Source organism: Triturus cristatus, chromosome 11 (assembly GCF_964204655.1).
Source record: "Triturus cristatus chromosome 11, aTriCri1.1, whole genome shotgun sequence".
Taxonomy (NCBI): domain Eukaryota; kingdom Metazoa; phylum Chordata; class Amphibia; order Caudata; family Salamandridae; genus Triturus; species Triturus cristatus.
In genome coordinates this window covers 1,139,509,620-1,139,529,772 of record NC_140594.1, presented here as the reverse complement: position 1 = coordinate 1,139,529,772, position 20,153 = coordinate 1,139,509,620, and the positions used below count along the sequence as shown (strand labels likewise).

Genomic DNA, 20,153 nt, shown 5'->3' with positions numbered 1-20,153 from the left:
GATCTTGCCTACTTTTATTCACATGCTAGATATTGCCTAGAAATGCTTTTTAATATAGAGATGCTAGAGTTAGAATGTCTGGTCGGGGTTCAGCCCTTTCATTGTCTACCGCCCGCAACATATTTATTACCAGCACATGTGAGTGGTGACTCTGCTTTTTGGAAAATAGCATCTAATAGGACAATGAATGTAGCAGATGGGGCGATCGAGATGCCTGCCTAAGTATTTCATTTTTTTTTTAATTTAACGTCTGATTAATCTGTTCATGATATTTCCGTTTTGTGACATGTTGCATTAAAACAAATCCTGCTTGGAGAACATATAAAAATTTGCACTGCATTGGCCGGGAATCGAACCCGGGTCAACTGCTTGGGAAGCAGCTATGCTCACCACTATACCACCAACGCCCTATGATGTGGTTGCTCTCGGTTCTAAAGATTACAACCCCGAGTTCAATGACTATCTTGCACCAGTTTCAATGGTGCATTTGGTTTAGATACCAACATGAAAAGCAGTAGAAAGTTTCTTGTAGAGGGTAAGGAACTGGGGATTGAAACCAAGGCCAAATCTGTGCAGAAGAGAAGAAATGGAAAGCAGTAGTACAAATAGTGGAAATGAACATATTTAGGCAGCATTGGAAGCAAAGCAGCGAAGAGAAAGAGAGTGCCTTCCATGAAATGCCCAGGAGAATGATAAGAGCAGAACGAAAAGGCAAGAATGACATTCAAAGCATGCCCAGAAAAACGTGTGACGGTCCCACCAGTCATTTATGCTTATAATTGGGTATCTTTACTTTCAAAGTATGGGGTTGATCCTTTGACGATCACTCTCTTGTATTTCAGCAGAGACAGATAGTTGAGAAGTCTTTTCTCACATAGCTAGCACAAGCCTGCGCTTTTCCTTGCTGGTAGCGTGGAAATGACAGATTGGTTCTCAGAAGAAAAAACAAGAAATATTATAGCAGAGGATGCTTTCGATCCATCGACCTCTGGGTTATGGGCCCAGCACGCTTCCGCTGCGCCACTCTGCTCCCTTGTAAAAGTGTTCTCTTTATGCAGAGGAGGAGCTTTCAGCGAAGTGGCGAGGGATTGGTGGGTCTCGCTCCTCATTTGCCTAAGCATGCTGCAATGTATGCTGGGTGCAGAAAATCTTCATCTTCTCGTCTCACAGTCAGTCATAACTGAAAGTGCAGACCCTCTTGGGAACTAGCAGTTTCAGGCCTTTACCAAGATAGCAGCTCTCTAACCCTCTCCTCTCTCTTTGATCCTAGCGCTAGCATGCTCAGGATTTGATTTTAACTGGGAGCCAGAGATCTACCCGGTGAGGGCTTGCCCGGTGTGAGGCTCTTGAGCGTTTGGGAGCGTTCGGGACGTGAGGACATTGGACAGGAAATGTTGCCATCTTGAAATATCCAACCTTCCTGCTGTTGTGAGAGGCTCTTTCCATGGACATCTGCCTCTTGGAGTCCTCTCAACTTGCTCTCTGATATAACATTTTGTGAGCTGCAGTTACATCCGATGGCTACAAGGTGGCGCTGCATTCAGGTGAGAGAACAAGTGTGCACAAAATCGTTGGGGACTTTTGCCAGATTCATCGGTGGATCTTGCCTACTTTTATTCACATGCTAGATATTGCCTAGAAATGCTTTTTAATATAGAGATGCTAGAGTTAGAATGTCTGGTCGGGGTTCAGCCCTTTCATTGTCTACCGCCCGCAACATATTTATTACCAGCACATGTGAGTGGTGACTCTGCTTTTTGGAAAATAGCATCTAATAGGACAATGAATTTAGCAGATGGGGCGATCGAGATGCCTTTCTAAGTATTTCATTTTTTTTTAAATTTAACGTCTGATTAATCTGTTCATGATATTTCTGTTTTGTGACATGTTGCATTAAAACAAATCCTGCTTGGAGAACATATAAAAATGTACACTGCATTGGCCGGGAATCGAACCCGGGTCAACTGCTTGGGCAGCAGCTATGCTCACCACTATACCACCAACGCCCTATGATGTGGTTGCTCTCGGTTCTAAAGATTACAATCCCGAGTTCAATGACTTTCTTGCACCAGTTTCAATGGTGCATTTGGTTTAGATACCAACATGAAAAGCAGTAGAAACTTTCTTGTAGAGGGTAAGAAACTGGGGATTGAAACCAAGGCCAAATCTGTGCAGAAGAGAAGAAATGGAAAGCAGTAGTACAAATAGTGGAAATTAACATATTTAGGCAGCATTGGAAGCAAAGCAGCGAAGAGAAAGAGAGTGCCTTCCATGAAATGCCCAGGAGAATGATAAGAGCAGAACGAAAAGGCAAGAATGACATTCAAAGCATGCCCAGAAAAACGTGTGACGGTCCCACCAGTCATTTATGCTTATAATTGGGTATCTTTACTTTCAAAGTATGGGGTTGATCCTTTGGCGATCACTCTCTTGTATTTCAGCAGAGACAGATAGTTGAGAAGTCTTTTCTCACATAGCTAGCACAAGCCTGCGCTTTTCCTTGCTGGTAGCGTGGAAATGACAGATTGGTTCTCAGAAGAAAAAACAAGAAATATTATAGCAGAGGATGCTTTCGATCCATCGACCTCTGGGTTATGGGCCCAGCACGCTTCCGCTGCGCCACTCTGCTCGCTTGTAAAAGTGTTCTCTTTATGCAGAGGAGGAGCTTTCAGCGAAGTGGCGAGGGATTGGTGGGTTTCGCTCCTCATTTGCCTAAGCATGCTGCAATGTATGCTGGGTGCAGAAAATCTTCATCTTCTCGTCTCACAGTCAGTCATAACTGAAAGTGCAGACCCTCTTGGGAACTAGCAGTTTCAGGCCTTTACCAAGATAGCAGCTCTCTAACCCTCTCCTCTCTCTTTGATCCTAGCGCTAGCATGCTCAGGATTTGATTTTAACTGGGAGCCAGAGATCTACCCGGTGAGGGCTTGACCGGTGTGAGGCTTTTGAGCGTTTGGGAGCGTTCGGGACGTGAGGACATTGGACAGGAAATGTTGCCATCTTGAAATATCCAACCTTCCTGCTGTCGTGAGAGGCTCTTTCCATGGACATCTGCCTCTTGGAGTCCTCTCAACTTGCTCTCTGATATAACATTTTGTGAGCTGCAGTTACATCCGATGGCTACAAGGTGGCGCTGCATTCAGGTGAGAGAACAAGTGTGCACAAAATCGTTGGGGACTTTTGCCAGATTCATCGGTGGATCATGCCTACTTTTATTCACATGCTAGATATTGCCTAGAAATGCTTTTTAATATAGAGATGCTAGAGTTAGAATGTCTGGTCGGGGTTCAGCCCTTTCATTGTCTACCGCCCGCAACATATTTATTACCAGCACATGTGAGTGGTGACTCTGCTTTTTGGAAAATAGCATCTAATAGGACAATGAATGTAGCAGATGGGGCGATCGAGATGCCTGCCTAAGTATTTCATTTTTTTTTTAATTTAACGTCTGCTTAATCTGTTCATGATATTTCCGTTTTGTGACATGTTGCATTAAAACAAATCCTGCTTGGAGAACATATAAAAATTTGCACTGCATTGGCCGGGAATCGAACCCGGGTCAACTGCTTGGGCAGCAGCTATGCTCACCACTATACCACCAACGCCCTATGATGTGGTTGCTCTCGGTTCTAAAGATTACAACCCCGAGTTCAATGACTATCTTGCACCAGTTTCAATGGTGCATTTGGTTTAGATACCAACATGAAAAGCAGTAGAAAGTTTTTTGTAGAGGGTAAGAAACTGGGGATTGAAACCAAGGCCAAATCTGTGCAGAAGAGAAGAAATGGAAAGCAGTAGTACAAATAGTGGAAATGAACATATTTAGGCAGCATTGGAAGCAAAGCAGCGAAGAGAAAGAGAGTGCCTTCCATGAAATGCCCAGGAGAATGATAAGAGCAGAACGAAAAGGCAAGAATGACATTCAAAGCATGCCCAGAAAAACGTGTGACGGTCCCACCAGTCATTTATGCTTATAATTGGGTATCTTTACTTTCAAAGTATGGGGTTGATCCTTTGGCGATCACTCTCTTGTATTTCAGCAGAGACAGATAGTTGAGAAGTCTTTTCTCACATAGCTAGCACAAGCCTGCGCTTTTCCTTGCTGGTAGCGTGGAAATGACAGATTGGTTCTCAGAAGAAAAAACAAGAAATATTATAGCAGAGGATGCTTTCGATCCATCGACCTCTGGGTTATGGGCCCAGCACGCTTCCGCTGCGCCACTCTGCTCCCTTGTAAAAGTGTTCTCTTTATGCAGAGGAGGAGCTTTCAGCGAAGTGGCGAGGGATTGGTGGGTCTCGCTCCTCATTTGCCTAAGCATGCTGCAATGTATGCTGGGTGCAGAAAATCTTCATCTTCTCGTCTCACAGTCAGTCATAACTGAAAGTGCAGACCCTCTTGGGAACTAGCAGTTTCAGGCCTTTACCAAGATAGCAGCTCTCTAACCCTCTCCTCTCTCTTTGATCCTAGCGCTAGCATGCTCAGGATTTGATTTTAACTGGGAGCCAGAGATCTACCCGGTGAGGGCTTGCCCGGTGTGAGGCTTTTGAGCGATTGGGAGCTTTCGGGATGTGAGGACATTGGATAGGAAATGTTGCCATCTTGAAATATCCAACCTTCCTGCTGTCGTGAGAGGCTCTTTCCATGGACATCTGCCTCTTGGAGTCCTCTCAACTTGCTCTCTGATATAACATTTTGTGAGCTGCAGTTACATCCGATGGCTACAAGGTGGCGCTGCATTCAGGTGAGAGAACAAGTGTGCACAAAATCGTTGGGGACTTTTGCCAGATTCATCGGTGGATCTTGCCTACTTTTATTCACATGCTAGATATTGCCTAGAAATGCTTTTTAATATAGAGATGCTAGAGTTAGAATGTCTGGTCGGGGTTCAGCCCTTTCATTGTCTACCGCCCGCAACATATTTATTACCAGCACATGTGAGTGGTGACTCTGCTTTTTGGAAAATAGCATCTAATAGGACAATGAATGTAGCAGATGGGGCGATCGAGATGCCTGCCTAAGTATTTCATTTTTTTTTTAATTTAACGTCTGATTAATCCGTTCATGATATTTCCGTTTTGTGACATGTTGCATTAAAACAAATCCTGCTTGGAGAACATATAAAAATTTGCACTGCATTGGCCGGGAATCGAACCCGGGTCAACTGCTTGGGAAGCAGCTATGCTCACCACTATACCACCAACGCCCTATGATGTGGTTGCTCTCGGTTCTAAAGATTACAACCCCGAGTTCAATGACTATCTTGCACCAGTTTCAATGGTGCATTTGGTTTAGATACCAACATGAAAAGCAGTAGAAAGTTTCTTGTAGAGGGTAAGGAACTGGGGATTGAAACCAAGGCCAAATCTGTGCAGAAGAGAAGAAATGGAAAGCAGTAGTACAAATAGTGGAAATGAACATATTTAGGCAGCATTGGAAGCAAAGCAGCGAAGAGAAAGAGAGTGCCTTCCATGAAATGCCCAGGAGAATGATAAGAGCAGAACGAAAAGGCAAGAATGACATTCAAAGCAGGCCCAGAAAAACGTGTGACGGTCCCACCAGTCATTTATGCTTATAATTGGGTATCTTTACTTTCAAAGTATGGGGTTGATCCTTTGACGATCACTCTCTTGTATTTCAGCAGAGACAGATAGTTGAGAAGTCTTTTCTCACATAGCTAGCACAAGCCTGCGCTTTTCCTTGCTGGTAGCGTGGAAATGACAGATTGGTTCTCAGAAGAAAAAACAAGAAATATTATAGCAGAGGATGCTTTCGATCCATCGACCTCTGGGTTATGGGCCCAGCACGCTTCCGCTGCGCCACTCTGCTCCCTTGTAAAAGTGTTCTCTTTATGCAGAGGAGGAGCTTTCAGCGAAGTGGCGAGGGATTGGTGGGTCTCGCTCCTCATTTGCCTAAGCATGCTGCAATGTATGCTGGGTGCAGAAAATCTTCATCTTCTCGTCTCACAGTCAGTCATAACTGAAAGTGCAGACCCTCTTGGGAACTAGCAGTTTCAGGCCTTTACCAAGATAGCAGCTCTCTAACCCTCTCCTCTCTCTTTGATCCTAGCGCTAGCATGCTCAGGATTTGATTTTAACTGGGAGCCAGAGATCTACCCGGTGAGGGCTTGCCCGGTGTGAGGCTTTTGAGCGTTTGCGAGCGTTCGGGACGTGAGGACGTTGGACAGGAAATGTTGCCATCTTGAAATATCCAACCTTCCTGCTGTCGTGAGAGGCTCTTTCCATGGACATCTGCCTCTTGGAGTCCTCTCAACTTGCTCTCTGATATAACATTTTGTGAGCTGCAGTTACATCCGATGGCTACAAGGTGGCGCTGCATTCAGGTGAGAGAACAAGTGTGCACAAAATCGTTGGGGACTTTTGCCAGATTCATCGATGGATCTTGCCTACTTTTATTCACATGCTAGATATTGCCTAGAAATGCTTTTTAATATAGAGATGCTAGAGTTAGAATGTCTGGTCGGGGTTCAGCCCTTTCATTGTCTACCGCCCGCAACATATTTATTACCAGCACATGTGAGTGGTGACTCTGCTTTTTGGAAAATAGCATCTAATAGGACAATGAATGTAGCAGATGGGGCGATCGAGATGCCTGCCTAAGTATTTCATTTTTTTTTTTATTTAACGTCTGATTAATCTGTTCATGATATTTCCGTTTTGTGACATGTTGCATTAAAACAAATCCTGCTTGGAGAACATATAAAAATTTGCACTGCATTGGCCGGGAATCGAACCCGGGTCAACTGCTTGGGAAGCAGCTATGCTCACCACTATACCACCAACGCCCTATGATGTGGTTGCTCTCGGTTCTAAAGATTACAACCCCGAGTTCAATGACTATCTTGCACCAGTTTCAATGGTGCATTTGGTTTAGATACCAACATGAAAAGCAGTAGAAAGTTTCTTGTAGAGGGTAAGGAACTGGGGATTGAAACCAAGGCCAAATCTGTGCAGAAGAGAAGAAATGGAAAGCAGTAGTACAAATAGTGGAAATGAACATATTTAGGCAGCATTGGAAGCAAAGCAGCGAAGAGAAAGAGAGTGCCTTCCATGAAATGCCCAGGAGAATGATAAGAGCAGAACGAAAAGGCAAGAATGACATTCAAAGCATGCCCAGAAAAACGTGTGACGGTCCCACCAGTCATTTATGCTTATAATTGGGTATCTTTACTTTCAAAGTATGGGGTTGATCCTTTGGCGATCACTCTCTTGTATTTCAGCAGAGACAGATAGTTGAGAAGTCTTTTCTCACATAGCTAGCACAAGCCTGCGCTTTTCCTTGCTGGTAGCGTGGAAATGACAGATTGGTTCTCAGAAGAAAAAACAAGAAATATTATAGCAGAGGATGCTTTCGATCCATCGACCTCTGGGTTATGGGCCCAGCACGCTTCCGCTGCGCCACTCTGCTCCCTTGTAAAAGTGTTCTCTTTATGCAGAGGAGGAGCTTTCAGCGAAGTGGCGAGGGATTGGTGGGTCTCGCTCCTCATTTGCCTAAGCATGCTGCAATGTATGCTGGGTGCAGAAAATCTTCATCTTCTCGTCTCACAGTCAGTCATAACTGAAAGTGCAGACCCTCTTGGGAACTAGCAGTTTCAGGCCTTTACCAAGATAGCAGCTCTCTAACCCTCTCCTCTCTCTTTGATCCTAGCGCTAGCATGCTCAGGATTTGATTTTAACTGGGAGCCAGAGATCTACCCGGTGAGGGCTTGCCCGGTGTGAGGCTTTTGAGCGTTTGGGAGCGTTCGGGACGTGAGGACATTGGACAGGAAATGTTGCCATCTTGAAATATCCAACCTTCCTGCTGTCGTGAGAGGCTCTTTCCATGGACATCTGCCTCTTGGAGTCCTCTCAACTTGCTCTCTGATATAACATTTTGTGAGCTGCAGTTACATCCGATGGCTACAAGGTGGCGGGCGCTGCATTCAGGTGAGAGAACAAGTGTGCACAAAATCGTTGGGGACTTTTGCCAGATTCATCGGTGGATCTTGCCTACTTTTATTCACATGCTAGATATTGCCTAGAAATGCTTTTTAATATAGAGATGCTAGAGTTAGAATGTCTGGTCGGGGTTCAGCCCTTTCATTGTCTACCGCCCGCAACATATTTATTACCAGCACATGTGAGTGGTGACTCTGCTTTTTGGAAAATAGCATCTAATAGGACAATGAATGTAGCAGATGGGGCGATCGAGATGCCTGCCTAAGTATTTCATTTTTTTTTTAATTTAACGTCTGATTAATCTGTTCATGATATTTCCGTTTTGTGACATGTTGCATTAAAACAAATCCTGCTTGGAGAACATATAAAAATTTGCACTGCATTGGCTGGGAATCAAACCCGGGTCAACTGCTTGGGCAGCAGCTATGCTCACCACTATACCACCAACGCCCTATGATGTGGCTGCTCTCGGTTCTAAAGATTACAACCCCGAGTTCAATGACTATCTTGCACCAGTTTCAATGGTGCATTTGGTTTAGATACCAACATGAAAAGCAGTAGAAAGTTTCTTGTAGAGGGTAAGGAACTGGGGATTGAAACCAAGGCCAAATCTGTGCAGAAGAGAAGAAATGGAAAGCAGTAGTACAAATAGTGGAAATGAACATATTTAGGCAGCATTGGAAGCAAAGCAGCGAAGAGAAAGAGAGTGCCTTCCATGAAATGCCCAGGAGAATGATAAGAGCAGAACGAAAAGGCAAGAATGACATTCAAAGCATGCCCAGAAAAACGTGTGACGGTCCCACCAGTCATTTATGCTTATAATTGGGTATCTTTACTTTCAAAGTATGGGGTTGATCCTTTGACGATCACTCTCTTGTATTTCAGCAGAGACAGATAGTTGAGAAGTCTTTTCTCACATAGCTAGCACAAGCCTGCGCTTTTCCTTGCTGGTAGCGTGGAAATGACAGATTGGTTCTCAGAAGAAAAAACAAGAAATATTATAGCAGAGGATGGTTTCGATCCATCGACCTCTGGGTTATGGGCCCAGCACGCTTCCGCTGCGCCACTCTGCTCCCTTGTAAAAGTGTTCTCTTTATGCAGAGGAGGAGCTTTCAGCGAAGTGGCGAGGGATTGGTGGGTCTCGCTCCTCATTTGCCTAAGCATGCTGCAATGTATGCTGGGTGCAGAAAATCTTCATCTTCTCGTCTCACAGTCAGTCATAACTGAAAGTGCAGACCCTCTTGGGAACTAGCAGTTTCAGGCCTTTACCAAGATAGCAGCTCTCTAACCCTCTCCTCTCTCTTTGATCCTAGCGCTAGCATGCTCAGGATTTGATTTTAACTGGGAGCCAGAGATCTACCCGGTGAGGGCTTGACCGGTGTGAGGCTTTTGAGCATTTGGGAGCGTTCGGGACGTGAGGACATTGGACAGGAAATGTTGCCATCTTGAAATATCCAACCTTCCTGCTGTCGTGAGAGGCTCTTTCCATGGACATCTGCCTCTTGGAGTCCTCTCAACTTGCTCTCTGATATAACATTTTGTGAGCTGCAGTTACATCTGATGGCTACAAGGTGGCGCTGCATTCAGGTGAGAGAACAAGTGTGCACAAAATCGTTGGGGACTTTTGCCAGATTCATCGGTGGATCTTGCCTACTTTTATTCACATGCTAGATATTGCCTAGAAATGCTTTTTAATATAGAGATGCTAGAGTTAGAATGTCTGGTCGGGGTTCAGCCCTTTCATTGTCTACCGCCCGCAACATATTTATTACCAGCACATGTGAGTGGTGACTCTGCTTTTTGGAAAATAGCATCTAATAGGACAATGAATGTAGCAGATGGGGCGATCGAGATGCCTGCCTAAGTATTTCATTTTTTTTTTAATTTAACGTCTGATTAATCTGTTCATGATATTTCCGTTTTGTGACATGTTGCATTAAAACAAATCCTGCTTGGAGAACATATAAAAATTTGCACTGCATTGGCCGGGAATCGAACCCAGGTCAACTGCTTGGGAAGCAGCTATGCTCACCACTATACCACCAACGCCCTATGATGTGGTTGCTCTCGGTTCTAAAGATTACAACCCCGAGTTCAATGACTATCTTGCACCAGTTTCAATGGTGCATTTGGTTTAGATACCAACATGAAAGGCAGTAGAAAGTTTCTTGTAGAGGGTAAGGAACTGGGGATTGAAACCAAGGCCAAATCTGTGCAGAAGAGAAGAAATGGAAAGCAGTAGTACAAATAGTGGAAATGAACATATTTAGGCAGCATTGGAAGCAAAGCAGCGAAGAGAAAGAGAGTGCCTTCCATGAAATGCCCAGGAGAATGATAAGAGCAGAACGAAAAGGCAAGAATGACATTCAAAGCATGCCCAGAAAAACGTGTGACGGTCCCACCAGTCATTTATGCTTATAATTGGGTATCTTTACTTTCAAAGTATGGGGTTGATCCTTTGACGATCACTCTCTTGTATTTCAGCAGAGACAGATAGTTGAGAAGTCTTTTCTCACATAGCTAGCACAAGCCTGCGCTTTTCCTTGCTGGTAGCGTGGAAATGACAGATTGGTTCTCAGAAGAAAAAACAAGAAATATTATAGCAGAGGATGGTTTCGATCCATCGACCTCTGGGTTATGGGCCCAGCACGCTTCCGCTGCGCCACTCTGCTCCCTTGTAAAAGTGTTCTCTTTATGCAGAGGAGGAGCTTTCAGCGAAGTGGCGAGGGATTGGTGGGTCTCGCTCCTCATTTGCCTCAGCATGCTGCAATGTATGCTGGGTGCAGAAAATCTTCATCTTCTCGTCTCACAGTCAGTCATAACTGAAAGTGCAGACCCTCTTGGGAACTAGCAGTTTCAGGCCTTTACCAAGATAGCAGCTCTCTAACCCTCTCCTCTCTCTTTGATCCTAGCGCTAGCATGCTCAGGATTTGATTTTAACTGGGAGCCAGAGATCTACCCGGTGAGGGCTTGCCCGGTGTGAGGCTTTTGAGCGTTCGGGACGTGAGGACGTTGGACAGGAAATGTTGCCATCTTGAAATATCCAACCTTCCTGCTGTCGTGAGAGGCTCTTTCCATGGACATCTGCCTCTTGGAGTCCTCTCAACTTGCTCTCTGATATAACATTTTGTGAGCTGCAGTTACATCCGATGGCTACAAGGTGGCGCTGCATTCAGGTGAGAGAACAAGTGTGCACAAAATCGTTGGGGACTTTTGCCAGATTCATCGGTGGATCTTGCCTACTTTTATTCACATGCTAGATATTGCCTAGAAATGCTTTTTAATATAGAGATGCTAGAGTTAGAATGTCTGGTCGGGGTTCAGCCCTTTCATTGTCTACCGCCCGCAACATATTTATTACCAGCACATGTGAGTGGTGACTCTGCTTTTTGGAAAATAGCATCTAATAGGACAATGAATGTAGCAGATGGGGCGATCGAGATGCCTGCCTAAGTATTTCATTTTTTTTTTAATTTAACGTCTGATTAATCTGTTCATGATATTTCCGTTTTGTGACATGTTGCATTAAAACAAATCCTGCTTGGAGAACATATAAAAATTTGCACTGCATTGGCTGGGAATCGAACCCGGGTCACCTGCTTGGGAAGCAGCTATGCTCACCACTATACCACCAACGCCCTATGATGTGGTTGCTCTCGGTTCTAAAGATTACAACCCCGAGTTCAATGACTATCTTGCACCAGTTTCAATGGTGCATTTGGTTTAGATACCAACATGAAAAGCAGTAGAAAGTTTCTTGTAGAGGGTAAGTAACTGGGGATTGAAACCAAGGCCAAATCTGTGCAGAAGAGAAGAAATGGAAAGCAGTAGTACAAATAGTGGAAATGAACATATTTAGGCAGCATTGGAAGCAAAGCAGCGAAGAGAAAGAGAGTGCCTTCCATGAAATGCCCAGGAGAATGATAAGAGCAGAACGAAAAGGCAAGAATGACATTCAAAGCATGCCCAGAAAAACGTGTGACGGTCCCACCAGTCATTTATGCTTATAATTGGGTATCTTTACTTTCAAAGTATGGGGTTGATCCTTTGACGATCACTCTCTTGTATTTCAGCAGAGACAGATAGTTGAGAAGTCTTTTCTCACATAGCTAGCACAAGCCTGCGCTTTTCCTTGCTGGTAGCGTGGAAATGACAGATTGGTTCTCAGAAGAAAAAACAAGAAATATTATAGCAGAGGATGGTTTCGATCCATCGACCTCTGGGTTATGGGCCCAGCACGCTTCCGCTGCGCCACTCTGCTCCCTTGTAAAAGTGTTCTCTTTATGCAGAGGAGGAGCTTTCAGCGAAGTGGCGAGGGATTGGTGGGTCTCGCTCCTCATTTGCCTAAGCATGCTGCAATGTATGCTGGGTGCAGAAAATCTTCATCTTCTCGTCTCACAGTCAGTCATAACTGAAAGTGCAGACCCTCTTGGGAACTAGCAGTTTCAGGCCTTTACCAAGATAGCAGCTCTCTAACCCTCTCCTCTCTCTTTGATCCTAGCGCTAGCATGCTCAGGATTTGATTTTAACTGGGAGCCAGAGATCTACCCGGTGAGGGCTTGACCGGTGTGAGGCTTTTGAGCATTTGGGAGCGTTCGGGACGTGAGGACATTGGACAGGAAATGTTGCCATCTTGAAATATCCAACCTTCCTGCTGTCGTGAGAGGCTCTTTCCATGGACATCTGCCTCTTGGAGTCCTCTCAACTTGCTCTCTGATATAACATTTTGTGAGCTGCAGTTACAACCGATGGCTACAAGGTGGCGCTGCATTCAGGTGAGAGAACAAGTGTGCACAAAATCGTTGGGGACTTTTGCCAGATTCATCGGTGGATCTTGCCTACTTTTATTCACATGCTAGATATTGCCTAGAAATGCTTTTTAATATAGAGATGCTAGAGTTAGAATGTCTGGTCGGGGTTCAGCCCTTTCATTGTCTACCGCCCGCAACATATTTATTACCAGCACATGTGAGTGGTGACTCTGCTTTTTGGAAAATAGCATCTAATAGGACAATGAATGTAGCAGATGGGGCGATCGAGATGCCTGCCTAAGTATTTCATTTTTTTTTTAATTTAACGTCTGATTAATCTGTTCATGATATTTCCGTTTTGTGACATGTTGCATTAAAACAAATCCTGCTTGGAGAACATATAAAAATTTGCACTGCATTGGCCGGGAATCGAACCCAGGTCAACTGCTTGGGCAGCAGCTATGCTCACCACTATACCACCAACGCCCTATGATGTGGTTGCTCTCGGTTCTAAAGATTACAACCCCGAGTTCAATGACTATCTTGCACCAGTTTCAATGGTGCATTTGGTTTAGATACCAACATGAAAAGCAGTAGAAAGTTTCTTGTAGAGGGTAAGGAACTGGGGATTGAAACCAAGGCCAAATCTGTGCAGAAGAGAAGAAATGGAAAGCAGTAGTACAAATAGTGGAAATTAACATATTTAGGCAGCATTGGAAGCAAAGCAGCGAAGAGAAAGAGAGTGCCTTCCATGAAATGCCCAGGAGAATGATAAGAGCAGAACGAAAAGGCAAGAATGACATTCACAGCATGCCCAGAAAAACGTGTGACGGTCCCACCAGTCATTTATGCTTATAATTGGGTATCTTTACTTTCAAAGTATGGGGTTGATCCTTTGACGATCACTCTCTTGTATTTCAGCAGAGACAGATAGTTGAGAAGTCTTTTCTCACATAGCTAGCACAAGCCTGCGCTTTTCCTTGCTGGTAGCGTGGAAATGACAGATTGGTTCTCAGAAGAAAAAACAAGAAATATTATAGCGGAGGATGCTTTCGATCCATCGACCTCTGGGTTATGGGCCCAGCACGCTTCCGCTGCGCCACTCTGCTCCCTTGTAAAAGTGTTCTCTTTATGCAGAGGAGGAGCTTTCAGCGAAGTGGCGAGGGATTGGTGGGTCTCGCTCCTCATTTGCCTAAGCATGCTGCAATGTATGCTGGGTGCAGAAAATCTTCATCTTCTCGTCTCACAGTCAGTCATAACTGAAAGTGCAGACCCTCTTGGGAACTAGCAGTTTCAGGCCTTTACCAAGATAGCAGCTCTCTAACCCTCTCCTCTCTCTTTGATCCTAGCGCTAGCATGCTCAGGATTTGATTTGAACTGGGAGCCAGAGATCTACCCGGTGAGGGCTTGCCCGGTGTGAGGCTTTTGAGCGTTTGGGAGCGTTCGAGACGTGAGGACATTGGACAGGAAATGTTGCCATCTTGAAATATCCAACCTTCCTGCTGTCGTGAGAGGCTCTTTCCATGGACATCTGCCTCTTGGAGTCCTCTCAACTTGCTCTCTGATATAACATTTTGTGAGCTGCAGTTACATCCGATGGCTACAAGGTGGCGCTGCATTCAGGTGAGAGAACAAGTGTGCACAAAATCGTTGGGGACTTTTGCCAGATTCATCGGTGGATCTTGCCTACTTTTATTCACATGCTAGATATTGCCTAGAAATGCTTTTTAATATAGAGATGCTAGAGTTAGAATGTCTGGTCGGGGTTCAGCCCTTTCATTGTCTACCGCCCGCAACATATTTATTACCAGCACATGTGAGTGGTGACTCTGCTTTTTGGAAAATAGCATCTAATAGGACAATGAATGTAGCAGATGGGGCGATCGAGATGCCTGCCTAAGTATTTCATTTTTTTTTTAATTTAACGTCTGCTTAATCTGTTCATGATATTTCCGTTTTGTGACATGTTGCATTAAAACAAATCCTGCTTGGAGAACATATAAAAATTTGCACTGCATTGGCCGGGAATCGAACCCGGGTCAACTGCTTGGGCAGCAGCTATGCTCACCACTATACCACCAACGCCCTATGATGTGGTTGCTCTCGGTTCTAAAGATTACAACCCCGAGTTCAATGACTATCTTGCACCAGTTTCAATGGTGCATTTGGTTTAGATACCAACATGAAAAGCAGTAGAAAGTTTTTTGTAGAGGGTAAGAAACTGGGGATTGAAACCAAGGCCAAATCTGTGCAGAAGAGAAGAAATGGAAAGCAGTAGTACAAATAGTGGAAATGAACATATTTAGGCAGCATTGGAAGCAAAGCAGCGAAGAGAAAGAGAGTGCCTTCCATGAAATGCCCAGGAGAATGATAAGAGCAGAACGAAAAGGCAAGAATGACATTCAAAGCATGCCCAGAAAAACGTGTGACGGTCCCACCAGTCATTTATGCTTATAATTGGGTATCTTTACTTTCAAAGTATGGGGTTGATCCTTTGGCGATCACTCTCTTGTATTTCAGCAGAGACAGATAGTTGAGAAGTCTTTTCTCTCATAGCTAGCACAAGCCTGCGCTTTTCCTTGCTGGTAGCGTGGAAATGACAGATTGGTTCTCAGAAGAAAAAACAAGAAATATTATAGCAGAGGATGCTTTCGATCCATCGACCTCTGGGTTATGGGCCCAGCACGCTTCCGCTGCGCCACTCTGCTCCCTTGTAAAAGTGTTCTCTTTATGCAGAGGAGGAGCTTTCAGCGAAGTGGCGAGGGATTGGTGGGTCTCGCTCCTCATTTGCCTAAGCATGCTGCAATGTATGCTGGGTGCAGAAAATCTTCATCTTCTCGTCTCACAGTCAGTCATAACTGAAAGTGCAGACCCTCTTGGGAACTAGCAGTTTCAGGCCTTTACCAAGATAGCAGCTCTCTAACCCTCTCCTCTCTCTTTGATCCTAGCGCTAGCATGCTCAGGATTTGATTTTAACTGGGAGCCAGAGATCTACCCGGTGAGGGCTTGCCCGGTGTGAGGCTTTTGAGCGTTTGGGAGCGTTCGGGACGTGAGGACATTGGACAGGAAATGTTGCCATCTTGAAATATCCAACCTTCCTGCTGTCGTGAGAGGCTCTTTCCATGGACATCTGCCTCTTGGAGTCCTCTCAACTTGCTCTCTGATATAACATTTTGTGAGCTGCAGTTACATCCGATGGCTACAAGGTGGCGCTGCATTCAGGTGAGAGAACAAGTGTGCACAAAATCGTTGGGGACTTTTGCCAGATTCATCGGTGGATCTTGCCTACTTTTATTCACATGCTAGATATTGCCTAGAAATGCTTTTTAATATAGAGATGCTAGAGTTAGAATGTCTGGTCGGGGTTCAGCCCTTTCATTGTCTACCGCCCGCAACATATTTATTACCAGCACATGTGAGTGGTGACTCTGCTTTTTGGAAAATAGCATCTAATAGGACAATGAATGTAGCAGATGGGGCGATCGAGATGCCTGCCTAAGTATTTCATTTTTTTTTTAATTTAACGTCTGCTTAATCTGTTCATGATATTTCCGTTTTGTGACATGTTGCATTAAAACAAATCCTGCTTGGAGAACATATAAAAATTTGCACTGCATTGGCCGGGAATCGAACCCGGGTCAACTGCTTGGGCAGCAGCTATGCTCACCACTATACCACCAACGCCCTATGATGTGGTTGCTCTCGGTTCTAAAGATTACAACCCCGAGTTCAATGACTATCTTGCACCAGTTTCAATGGTGCATTTGGTTTAGATACCAACATGAAAAGCAGTAGAAAGTTTTTTGTAAAGGGTAAGAAACTGGGGATTGAAACCAAGGCCAAATCTGTGCAGAAGAGAAGAAATGGAAAGCAGTAGTACAAATAGTGGAAATGAACATATTTAGGCAGCATTGGAAGCAAAGCAGCGAAGAGAAAGAGAGTGCCTTCCATGAAATGCCCAGGAGAATGATAAGAGCAGAACGAAAAGGCAAGAATGACATTCAAAGCATGCCCAGAAAAACGTGTGACGGTCCCACCAGTCATTTATGCTTATAATTGGGTATCTTTACTTTCAAAGTATGGGGTTGATCCTTTGGCGATCACTCTCTTGTATTTCAGCAGAGACAGATAGTTGAGAAGTCTTTTCTCTCATAGCTAGCACAAGCCTGCGCTTTTCCTTGCTGGTAGCGTGGAAATGACAGATTGGTTCTCAGAAGAAAAAACAAGAAATATTATAGCAGAGGATGCTTTCGATCCATCGACCTCTGGGTTATGGGCCCAGCACGCTTCCGCTGCGCCACTCTGCTCCCTTGTAAAAGTGTTCTCTTTATGCAGAGGAGGAGCTTTCAGCGAAGTGGCGAGGGATTGGTGGGTCTCGCTCCTCATTTGCCTAAGCATGCTGCAATGTATGCTGGGTGCAGAAAATCTTCATCTTCTCGTCTCACAGTCAGTCATAACTGAAAGTGCAGACCCTCTTGGGAACTAGCAGTTTCAGGCCTTTACCAAGATAGCAGCTCTCTAACCCTCTCCTCTCTCTTTGATCCTAGCGCTAGCATGCTCAGGATTTGATTTTAACTGGGAGCCAGAGATCTACCCGGTGAGGGCTTGCCCGGTGTGAGGCTTTTGAGCGTTTGGGAGCGTTCGGGACGTGAGGACATTGGACAGGAAATGTTGCCATCTTGAAATATCCAACCTTCCTGCTGTCGTGAGAGGCTCTTTCCATGGACATCTGCCTCTTGGAGTCCTCTCAACTTGCTCTCTGATATAACATTTTGTGAGCTGCAGTTACATCCGATGGCTACAAGGTGGCGCTGCATTCAGGTGAGAGAACAAGTGTGCACAAAATCGTTGGGGACTTTTGCCAGATTCATCGGTGGATCTTGCCTACTTTTATTCACATGCTAGATATTGCCTAGAAATGCTTTTTAATATAGAGATGCTAGAGTTAGAATGTCTGGTCGGGGTTCAGCCCTTTCATTGTCTACCGCCCGCAACATATTTATTACCAGCACATGTGAGTGGTGACTCTGCTTTTTGGAAAATAGCATCTAATAGGACAATGAATGTAGCAGATGGGGCGATCGAGATGCCTGCCTAAGTATTTCATTTTTTTTTTAATTTAACGTCTGATTAATCTGTTCATGATATTTCCGTTTTGTGACATGTTGCATTAAAACAAATCCTGCTTGGAGAACATATAAAAATTTGCACTGCATTGGCCGGGAATCGAACCCAGGTCAACTGCTTGGGAAGCAGCTATGCTCACCACTATACCACCAACGCCCTATGATGTGGTTGCTCTCGGTTCTAAAGATTACAACCCCGAGTTCAATGACTATCTTGCACCAGTTTCAATGGTGCATTTGGTTTAGATACCAACATGAAAAGCAGTAGAAAGTTTCTTGTAGAGGGTAAGGAACTGGGGATTGAAACCAAGGCCAAATCTGTGCAGAAGAGAAGAAATGGAAAGCAGTAGTACAAATAGTGGAAATGAACATATTTAGGCAGCATTGGAAGCAAAGCAGCGAAGAGAAAGAGAGTGTCTTCCATGAAATGCCCAGGAGAATGATAAGAGCAGAACGAAAAGGCAAGAATGACATTCAAAGCAGGCCCAGAAAAACGTGTGACGGTCCCACCAGTCATTTATGCTTATAATTGGGTATCTTTACTTTCAAAGTATGGGGTTGATCCTTTGACGATCACTCTCTTGTATTTCAGCAGAGACAGATAGTTGAGAAGTCTTTTCTCACATAGCTAGCACAAGCCTGCGCTTTTCCTTGCTGGTAGCGTGGAAATGACAGATTGGTTCTCAGAAGAAAAAACAAGAAATATTATAGCAGAGGATGCTTTCGATCCATCGACCTCTGGGTTATGGGCCCAGCACGCTTCCGCTGCGCCACTCTGCTCCCTTGTAAAAGTGTTCTCTTTATGCAGAGGAGGAGCTTTCAGCGAAGTGGCGAGGGATTGGTGGGTCTCGCTCCTCATTTGCCTAAGCATGCTGCAATGTATGCTGGGTGCAGAAAATCTTCATCTTCTCGTCTCACAGTCAGTCATAACTGAAAGTGCAGACCCTCTTGGGAACTAGCAGTTTCAGGCCTTTACCAAGATAGCAGCTCTCTAACCCTCTCCTCTCTCTTTGATCCTAGCGCTAGCATGCTCAGGATTTGATTTTAACTGGGAGCCAGAGATCTACCCGGTGAGGGGAGGCTTTTGAGCGTTTGCAAGCGTTCGGGACGTGAGGACGTTGGACAGGAAATGTTGCCATCTTGAAATATCCAACCTTCCTGCTGTCGTGAGAGGCTCTTTCCATGGACATCTGCCTCTTGGAGTCCTCTCAACTTGCTCTCTGATATAACATTTTGTGAGCTGCAGTTACATCCGATGGCTACAAGGTGGCGCTGCATTCAGGTGAGAGAACAAGTGTGCACAAAATCGTTGGGGACTTTTGCCAGATTCATCGATGGATCTTGCCTACTTTTATTCACATGCTAGATATTGCCTAGAAATGCTTTTTAATATAGAGATGCTAGAGTTAGAATGTCTGGTCGGGGTTCAGCCCTTTTATTGTCTACCGCCCGCAACATATTTATTACCAGCACATGTGAGTGGTGACTCTGATTTTTGGAAAATAGCATCTAATAGGACAATGAATGTAGCAGATGGGGCGATCGAGATGCCTGCCTAAGTATTTCATTTTTTTTTTAATTTATCGTCTGATTAATCTGTTCATGATATTTCCGTTTTGTGACATGTTGCATTAAAACAAATCCTGCTTGGAGAACATATAAAAATTTGCACTGCATTGGCCGGGAATCGAACCCGGGTCAACTGCTTGGGAAGCAGCTATGCTCACCACTATACCACCAACGCCCTATGATGTGGTTGCTCTCGGTTCTAAAGATTACAACCCCGAGTTCAATGACTATCTTGCACCAGTTTCAATGGTGCATTTGGTTTAGATACCAACATGAAAAGCAGTAGAAAGTTTCTTGTAGAGGGTAAGGAACTGGGGATTGAAACCAAGGCCAAATCTGTGCAGAAGAGAAGAAATGGAAAGCAGTAGTACAAATAGTGGAAATGAACATATTTAGGCAGCATTGGAAGCAAAGCAGCGAAGAGAAAGAGAGTGCCTTCCATGAAATGCCCAGGAGAATGATAAGAGCAGAACGAAAAGGCAAGAATGACATTCAAAGCATGCCCAGAAAAACGTGTGACGGTCCCACCAGTCATTTATGCTTATAATTGGGTATCTTTACTTTCAAAGTATGGGGTTGATCCTTTGACGATCACTCTCTTGTATTTCAGCAGAGACAGATAGTTGAGAAGTCTTTTCTCACATAGCTAGCACAAGCCTGCGCTTTTCCTTGCTGGTAGCGTGGAAATGACAGATTGGTTCTCAGAAGAAAAAACAAGAAATATTATAGCAGAGGATGCTTTCGATCCATC

The 20,153-nt window shown here is 44.6% G+C and overlaps 6 non-coding genes across 6 annotated transcripts; all 6 read right to left on the bottom strand.

Annotated features, from left to right (window-relative positions):
- Positions 1-335: 335 nt before the first annotated feature.
- TRNAG-CCC (transfer RNA glycine (anticodon CCC)) lies at positions 336-407 on the bottom strand. The gene has a single exon. It is a non-coding gene; the product is annotated as a tRNA-Gly (tRNA).
- Positions 408-5,132: 4,725 nt separating this feature from the next.
- On the bottom strand, positions 5,133-5,204 carry TRNAG-CCC (transfer RNA glycine (anticodon CCC)). Its single transcript has one exon. It is a non-coding gene; the product is annotated as a tRNA-Gly (tRNA).
- Positions 5,205-6,731: 1,527 nt separating this feature from the next.
- Positions 6,732-6,803, bottom strand: TRNAG-CCC (transfer RNA glycine (anticodon CCC)). Its single transcript has one exon. It is a non-coding gene; the product is annotated as a tRNA-Gly (tRNA).
- A 3,130-nt stretch (positions 6,804-9,933) lies between these two features.
- Positions 9,934-10,005, bottom strand: TRNAG-CCC (transfer RNA glycine (anticodon CCC)). The gene has a single exon. It is a non-coding gene; the product is annotated as a tRNA-Gly (tRNA).
- Positions 10,006-17,918: 7,913 nt separating this feature from the next.
- Positions 17,919-17,990, bottom strand: TRNAG-CCC (transfer RNA glycine (anticodon CCC)). The gene has a single exon. It is a non-coding gene; the product is annotated as a tRNA-Gly (tRNA).
- Positions 17,991-19,505: 1,515 nt separating this feature from the next.
- TRNAG-CCC (transfer RNA glycine (anticodon CCC)) lies at positions 19,506-19,577 on the bottom strand. The gene has a single exon. It is a non-coding gene; the product is annotated as a tRNA-Gly (tRNA).
- Positions 19,578-20,153: the final 576 nt, after the last annotated feature.